Source organism: Giraffa tippelskirchi, chromosome 13 (assembly GCF_054371585.1).
Source record: "Giraffa tippelskirchi isolate mGirTip1 chromosome 13, T2T-mGirTip1v1.2.pri, whole genome shotgun sequence".
In the NCBI taxonomy this organism is placed as follows: Eukaryota; Metazoa; Chordata; class Mammalia; order Artiodactyla; family Giraffidae; genus Giraffa; species Giraffa tippelskirchi.
In genome coordinates this window covers 105,561,210-105,570,509 of record NC_137287.1, presented here as the reverse complement: position 1 = coordinate 105,570,509, position 9,300 = coordinate 105,561,210, and positions in this window count along the sequence as shown.

Below are 9,300 nucleotides of genomic sequence, written 5' to 3'. Positions count from 1 at the left end.
AGGGATCGAACCTAGGTCTCCTGCATTGCAGGCAGAGCTTCCCTCATAACTCAGTTGGTAAAGAATCTGCCTGCAATGCAGGAGAAGAGCTTCCCTCGCAGCTCAGTTGGTAAAAGTGAAGTAGCATATAGGAAATTTTCAAAAAAGGGAGGATATCTGTAGTCCCTAGGTCAAAGAGGAAATCTCCAGGGAAATTTTAAAAATACATTGAGTTGAATGAAAATAAAAGTATAACATATTAACATTTGCGTGGAAGCATTGCCAAGAAGGAAATTTACAGCATTAAATGCATACATTAGAAAAGTCTCAAATCAATAATCTAAGCTCCCATCTCAAGAACATAGAAAAAGTAGAGCAAAATAAACCTAAAACAAGCAGAAGGGAGGAAATAATAAAGATAAGAGCAGAGACTTCCTAGTGGTCCAGTGGCTAAGACTCTGCCCTCCCAATGCAGGGGTCCCAGGTTCGATCCCTGGTCAGGAAAATAGATCCCACACGCTCAACTAAGAGTTCAAAAGCTGCCACTAAAGATTCCACATGGTGCAACTAAGAGATCCTGCATGCCACAATAAAGATTGAAGATCCTTCGTGCCACAGCTAAGACCCCACACAATTGAATAAATAAACATTAAAAGTAATCACAAATGGAGAAACATACCATGTTTATGGATTGGAAGAATCAATATCCTCTGATACCTATTGACACCAGTTTAATATAATTCCTACCAAAATCCCTGCAAGATGTTTTTGATAGATATAGACAAGATCATTCTAAATTTAAATGGAAAGGCAAAAAAACTATGTGTGTGTCAGTCGCTCAGCCGTGTCTGTCTCTTTGCCACTCCATGGACTGTAGCCCACCAGGCTCCTCTGTCCGTGGGATTCTCCAGGCAAGAATACTGGAGTGGGTTGCCATGCCCTTCTCCAGGGGACCTTCCTGACCCAGGGATCAAAATTATCTCCTTCATTGCAGACAGATTCTTTACCGTCTGAGCCACCAGGGAAGACAAAGGAACTAGAATAGCTAAACAAATTTTGAAAAAGAAGAATAACATGGGAAAAATCAGTTTACCGGCTTTCAAGACATTATATGGCTACAGTAATCAAGACCGGAGGGACAGACCTATACATCAATGGAACAGAATAGAGAACTCAGAAACAGATGGAAATAAATGTGCCTAATTGATTTTTCACGAAAGGGCAAAAACAATTCAGTGGAGGAAGGGTAGCCAACAAATGGTGCTGGAACAATTGAATATTCATGGACAAAACAAGTGAACGAACAAACAAAAGACAACAATGACCAAAACCCCTCAAACTAAACCCCATGCCTTATACCAATGCAAAACTATAAAACTTGTAGAAACCACCATAGGAAAAAATCTTTGGGGTCTAGAGCTAGACAAAGAACTCTTAAACTTAAGAAAAAAAGTACGGATCCGCTCTGAGGATTCTTGGCCACTCACCCTACTCCTCAGTGAAGAGAAGATGGTGGACCAGAACAGTGCCAAAGCCGCCGGTGTGTGGAGGGGTCCTTTCCGATGGTATACATGGGATCTTTTCCACCCAATGTGACTCCAACTTCAGAAACAGACTGCAAGAATGAAGAGACAAAAGTTTGCCAAAGAGAGAGCTGGACTTTCCAAGTTACTTGACCTTAAAGATGCTGAAACTGTTCAGAAATTCTTTCTCGAAGAAATACAGCTTGGTTAAGAGTTACTAGCTGAAGCTGAATATGAGAAGGGTTTGGACCATCTGAAAAATGCATTGCTGTGGGTGGACAGCCACAGCAGTTACTGCAAGTGCTGCAGCAAACTCTCCCACCACCAGTGTTCCAGATGCTTCTAAGCTGCTAACAATTAATCAGAGAATTGTAAGTGCCCAGAGCATGGCTGAAGATGATGTGGAATAAGAAACAAATGTCAACATAATAATCTCAATTTAAAAATATTTGAAAAATCTTAACTCAGAAAACGATCAGCTTTGGGGAAGTAAGGGCAAACACGCTTGTTATAGACTATCTTCTACACTGAAATCTAACAAAGTTAATTTTTACTTTGTCTACATCCGTTTGTCTGTTTTATTTGTTTGTCCCAGTGAAAAGTGTATTTCGATAGAGAACTTTTTATTTTGTAAATACACGATGAATTATCAGGAAAAAAAAGCACAATCCATAAAATGAAAAATTAATAATTGGATTGTATCAAAATTCAAAGCTTTTGCTTTGCAAAGTTCCTGTTAAGAGAATAAAAAGGGAACTTCCCCAGTGATCCAGTGGCTAAGAATCCATCTTCCAATTCATGGAATGCAGCTTCGATTCCTGGTTAAGGAATGAAGATCTTATGTGTCTCCAGGCAACTGAGCCCCAGGGCCTCAGCCAGAGAGCCAGCATGTTCTGGAGCGCACACACCACAACTAGAGAGAAGTCCATGAGCTGGAACTAAGACCCGATACAGCCGTAAAAAAAATTTTTTTTAAGAGAGAATAAAAGAGAATTCCTTGGCAGTCAGTGGTTAGGACTTGGTGATTTCACTGCCATGGGCCTGGGTTCAATTCCTGGTTGGGGAATTAAGATCCTGAAATCTGTGTGTGCAGCAAAAAAATAAATAAAAGTGGAGGGGGAGAGAGAGATTAAAAAGACAAGCTACAAAATAGAAGAAAATATTTGTAAACTATACATACAACAAGGGGCTAATATCTAGAATACATAAAAAAAAACTCTGAAAATTCAATGGTAAAAAAAATAAAAACAAACTCTGAACAATCCAATTAGAAGATGGGCAAAAGACATGAAAGAGATATTTCACCACAGAGGATATAAAAATGGCAAATAACATGTGAAAAACATAGTCGACATCATTAGCCAATGTTTGTTGCTGTTTAGTCTCTTAAGTTGTGTCCGACTCTTTGTGACACTACGGACGGTAGCCGCCAGGCTCCGCTGTCCATAGGACTCTCCAGGCAAGAATACTGCAGTGGGTTGCCCTTTCCTTCTCCAGGGGATCTTCCCGACCCAGGGATCAAACGTCTGTCTCCTGCATTGCAGGTGGATTCTTTATCACTGAGCCAGCAGGGAACCAGTCATTAGTCAGTAGAGGAATGCAAATTAAAACCACATGAAGTATTACTATACATCTATCAGAATGGATGGCTAAAATAAAAAATAGGGACCCCACCAAATGGTGGCAAGGATGTGGAAAAACTGAACCAGTCCTTCATTCAGTTCAGTTCACTTCAGTCACTCAGTCGTGTCCGACTCTTGGCGACCCCATGAACCGCAGCACAGTAGGCCTCCTTGTCTATCACCAATTCCCGGAGTCCACCCAAACTCACGTCCATCAAGTCAGTGATGCCATCCAGCCATCTCATCCTCTGTCATCCCCTGTTCTCCTGCCCCCAATCCTTCCCAGCATCAGGGTCTTTTCCAATGAGTCAACTCTTCGCATGAGGTGGCCAAAGTATTGGAGTTTCTGTTTCAACATCAGTCCTTCCAATGAACACCCAGGACTGATCTCCTTTAGGATGCACTGGTTGGATCTCCTTGCAGTCCAAGGGACTCTCAAGAGTCTTCTCCAACACCACAGTTCAAAAGCATCAGTTCTTCGTGCTCAGCTTTCTCCACAGTCCAACTCTCACATCCATACATGACTACTGGAAAAACCATAGCCTTGACTAGACGGACCTTTGTTGGCAAAGAAATGTCTCTGCTTTTTAATGTGCTATCTAGGTTGGTCATAACTTTCCTTCCAAGGAGTAAGGGTCTTTTAATTTCATGGCTGCAGTCACCATCTGTAGTGATGTTGGAGCCCAGAAAAATAAAGTCAGCCACTGTTTCCCCATCTATTTCCCATGAAGTGATGGGACCAGATGCCATGATCTTAGTTTTCTGAATGTTGAGCTTTAAGCCAACTTTTTTACTCTCCTCTTTCACTTTCATCAAGAGGCTTTTTATTTCCTCTTCACTTCCTGCCATAAGGGTGGTGTCATCTGCATATCTGAGGTTATTGATATTTCTCCCGGCAATCTTGATTCCAGCTTGTGTTTCTTCCAGCCCAGCGTTTCTCATGATGTACTCTGCATAGAAGTTAAATAAGCAGGGTGACAATATACAGCCTTGATGTACTCCTTTTCCTATTTGGAACCAGTCTGCTGTTCCATGTCCAGTCCTAACTGTTGCTTCCTGTCCTGCATACAGGTTTCTCAAGAGGCAGGTCAGGTGGTCTGCTATTCCCATCTCTTTCAGAATTTTCCACAGTTTATTGCGATCCACACAGTCAAAGGCTTTGGCATAGTCAATAAAGCAGAAATAGATGTTTTTCTAGAACTCTCTTGCTCTTTTGATGATCCAGCAGATGTTGGCAATTTGATCTCTGGTTCCGCTGCCTTTTCCAAAACCAGCTTGAATATCTGGAAGTTTATGGTTCACGTGTTGCTGAGGCCTGGCTTGGAGAATTTTGAACATTACTTTACTAGCATGTGAGATGAGTGCAATTGTTCGGTAGTTTGAGCATTCTTTGGCATTGCCTTTCTTTGGGATTGGAACGAAAACTGACCTTTTCCAGTTCTGTGGCCACTGCTGTGTTTTCCAAATTTGCTGGCATATTGAGTGCAACACTTTCACAGCATCATCTTTCAGGATTTGAAATAGCTCAACTGGAATTCCATCACCTCCACTAGCTTTGTTCGTAGTGATGCTTTCTAAGGCCCACTTGACTTCACATTCCAGGATGTCTGGCTCTAGGTGAGTGACCACACCATCGTGATTATCTGGGTTGTGAAGATCTTTTTTGTACAGTTCTTCTGTGTATTCTTGCCACCTCTTCTTCATATCTTCTGCTTCTGTTAGGTCCATACCATTTCTGTCCTTTATTGAGCCCGTCTTTGCATGAAATGTTCCCTTGGTATCTCTAATTTTCTTAGAGAGATCACTAGTCTTTCCCATTCTGTTGTTTTCCTCTATTTCTTTGCATTGATCGCTGAGGAAGGCTTTCTTATCTCTCCTTTGGAACTCTATTCTTTGGAACTCTGGGTTCCAATGGGAATATCTTTCCTTTTCTCCTTTGCTTTTCACTTCTCTTCTTTTCACAGCTATTTGTAAGGCCTCCTCAGACAGCCATTTTGCTTTTTGCATTTCTTTTCCATGGGATGGTCTTGATCCCTGTCTCCTGTACAATGTCACGAACCTCCATCCATAGTTCATCAAGCACTCTGTCTATCAGATCTAGTCCCTTAAATCTATTTCTCACTTCCACTGTATACTCATAAGGGATTTCATTTAGGTCATACCTGAATGGTCTAGTGGTTTTCTCCACTTTCTTCAATTTCAGTCTGAATTTGGCAATAAGGAGTTCATGATCTGAGCCACAGTCAGCTCCCGGTGTTGTTTTTGCTGACTGTATAGAGTGTCTCCATCTTTGGCTGCAAAGAATACAATCAGTCTGATTTTGGTGCTGACCATCTGGTGATTTCCATGTGTAGAGTCTTCTCTTGTGTTGTTGGAAGAGGGTGTTTGCTATGATCGGTGCGTTCTCTTGGCAAAACTCTATTAGCCTTTGCCCTGCTTCATTCTGTAACCCAAGGCCAAATTTCCCTGTTACTCCAGGTGTTTCTTGACTTCCTACTTTCGCATTCCAGTCCCCTATAATGAAAAGGACATCTTTTTTGGGTGTTAGTTCTAGGAGGTCTTGTAGGTCTTCACAGAACCGTTCAACTTCATCTTCTTCAGCATTACTGGTCAGGGCATAGACTTGGATTACCGTGCTATTGAATGGTTTGCCTTGGAAACGAACAGAGATCATTCTGTCATTTTTGAGATTGCATCCAAGTACTGCATTTCTGACTCTTTTGTTGACCATGATGGCTACTCCATTTCTTCTAAGGGATTCCTGCCCATAGTAGTAGATATAATGGTCATCTGAGTTAAAGTCACCCATTCCAGTCCATCTTAGTTCGCTGATTCCTAGAATGTCGATGTTCACTCTTGTCATCTCCTGTTTGACCACTTCCAATTTGCCTTGATTCATGGACCTAACATTCCAGGTTCCTATGCAATATTGTTCTTTACAGCATCGAACCTTGCTTCTATCACCAGTCCCATCGAGAACTGGGTGTTGTTTGTGTTTTGGGTCCATCCCTTTCTTCTTTCTGTAGTTATTTCTCCACTGATCTCCAGTAGCATATTGGGCACCTATCGACCTGGGGAGTTCATCTTTCATTGCTGGTGGGCAAATAAAGTGGTACAGCCTCTCTAGAAAACAGTTTGGCAATTTATTCTCATGAAATTTAAAGTTACCATACAACCTAATAATTGTTGCTGCTGCTGCTGCTGCTGCTGCTAAGTCGCTTCAGTCGTGTCCGACTCTGTGCGACCCCACTGACGGCAGCCCACCAGGCTCTGCCGTCCCTGGGATTCTCCAGGCAAGAATACTGGAGTGGGTTGCCATTTCCTTCTCCAATGCATGAAAGTGAAAAGTGAAAGTGAAGTCGCTCAGTCGAGTCCGACTCTCAGCGACCCCATGGACTTTAGCCTACCAGGCTCCTTCATCCATGGGATTTTCCAGGCGAGAGTACTGGAGTGGGTTGCCATTGCCTTCTCTGCTAATAATTACACTTGTGATCATTTATGCCTAAAAAATGAAAACTTCTATTTTCATGAAAACTTATACACAAATATTCATGACAGCTTTGTTTGTAATAGTCAAAAACTGGAAATAACCCAGATGTCTTTCAGTAGGTGACTGATTCAACAAAGTTGTGCATCCATATCAAGGAATACTACTCAGGGGTAAAAAGCAATGAATTATGGACAGACGCAATAACTTGGGTCAATCTCCAGAGAACCATGCTGCGTAGGAAAGCCAATTCCAACAGGCTATATAGTATAATTCCATATATATAACATTCTTGAAATGACAAAATTATAGACATGGATCTATAGACATGGATTAGTGGTTGCCAGGGCCTCAGAAGTATGTAGGAATAGGATAGAGTGGGTGTGGCATGAAGGATTCTTATGGTGATGGAAATATTCTGTATCTTGACTGTATCACTGTCAATATCCTGGTTGTGATTTCGTACATGGTTTTGCAAGATGTTACCACTGTGGGAAACCAAGCAAAGGGATTGTGGAATTTTTTTTGTACTACTTCTTAAAAACTACATGTGAACCTCTATTAATCTCAAAATGAGAGTTTAATTTAAAGATGATATTGCTGCTTGTTGGAGAGAGTATGGCAAAGTTTTTCACCCAATAAATTAGAATACATTTGAAATATATAATTATACTCAATTTTGGAGAGTATAGAGAACAAGAACCAAACTTCCGGAAGGTAATTAGTTTGGCAAATTGTATCAAGACTTTGAAAAATATTGGTATTTCTTAAACAAGTAATTCTATTTCTATAAATTCATCTGAAGCCATAGTGTATCAGAGGAGGACACATTAAAATGTTGTTTATTTATTTAAATTTATTTTATATATTTGGCCGTGTCAGGTGTTAGTCATGAGGGATCTTTTTCTTCGTGGCACACAGACTCTCTAGTTATGGCTCATGAGCTCAGCAGTTGTGGCTCACACGCTTCATTTCTCTGTGGCATGTGGAGTCTTAGTTTCCTGACCAGGGATAGCACTTGCGTCCTCTGCACAGGAAGGCAAATTTCCATCCACTGGGCCACCAGGGAAATCCCAATGTGTTGTTTATAATAGTGAAACTGAAGCAAGAGGGGTTGGGTTATATAAATTGTGATACTTCCATAAATTGTAATATTCTGTAGCAAGAGAAACTGTATAAGATAAGAATTAAGAGCAGATTCTGGAGTTCAACTGCTGCTGCTAAGTCGCTTCAGTCGTGTCCGACTCTGTGTGACCCCATAGACGGCAGCCCACCAGGCTCCTCTGTCCCTGGGATTCTCCAGGCAAGAATACTGGAGGGGGTTGCCATTTCCTCCTCCAATGCATGCATGCATGCTATGTCATTTCAGTCATGTCTGACTGTGCGACCCTATGGACAGCAGCCCACCAGACTCCTCTGTCCACGGGATTCTCTAGGCAAGAATACTGGAGTGAGTTGCCATTTCCTTTTCGGGACTTCAACTACTTGGGTTAAAATTCTAGCTCCTTTACATAATACATGGGCTTCCCTGATAGCTCAGATGGTAAAGAATCTGCCCCCAGTGTGGGAGACGTGGGTTCGATCCCGGGTTGGGAAGAACCCCTGGAGGAGGGCATGGAAACCCACTCTGGTATTCTTGCCTGGAGAATTCCCACAGATGGCAACCCACTCCATATTCTTGCCTGGAGAATTCCCACACACAGAGGAGCCTGGTGGGCTGCAGTCCATTGTGTCACAAAGAGTTAGACATGACTGAGCGACTAAGCATATACATAAAATATAATTTTATGTTGCTATATGAGGATAATTTTCCTCCTCATTTTATTGAGATTTAATTCACATGTCATAAAATTCATCATTTTAAAATGTGTGTGTGTGTGTGTATTTTTTTTCCCCCTTTTGGCTGCACTACATGGCTTATGGGATTTTAGTTCCCCAAGCAGGGACTGAACCTGAGCCTCGGCAGTGGCAGTGTGGAGTCTTAATCACTGGACTGCCAGAACATTCCCTGTAGCTTTATTGGTGATGATAAAATGGGCATTACTGGGTGGAAAGTGAAAGTGTTAGTTGCTCAGTCATGTCCAACTCTTTGTGACCTCATGGACTGTAGCCTGCCAGGCTCCTCTGTCCATGGGATTTCCCAGGCAAGAATACTGGAGTGGGTAGCCATTCCTTTCTCCAGAGGATCTTCTTGACCCAGAGACTGAACCTGGGTCTCCTGTATTGCAGGTGGATTCTTTAACATCTGAACCACCGGGGAAGCCCAAATAATTTATAGATTAATCCAACTGCAGTAGAAATTCAAAAAAGTTTTTTTCCCCTAAGACTTGACAAAGTAACTCTAAAATTATATAGATGTGCAAACATCCAAGTCAGTGCAAGATATTCTTTTTTTTTTTGGCTGTGCTTCGCAGGTTGTGGGACCTCAGTTCCCTAACCATGGACTGAACTCAGGCCATGGCAGTGAAACCCCAAAATCCGAATCACTAAGTCACCAGGGAACTTCCACGAGATACTCTTGAAAAAGAATGAGATTTATTAAAAGTCTTTAGTAATTTCAACAGTGCATACACAGATCAATGCATCAAAATAGAGAGATAGGAATAACTCAGTATATTTATGGACACAATGTATGACAGAGATGGCTCTATAGGTCACTGGGAGAAGGATGCACTGTTGCATACGTGGT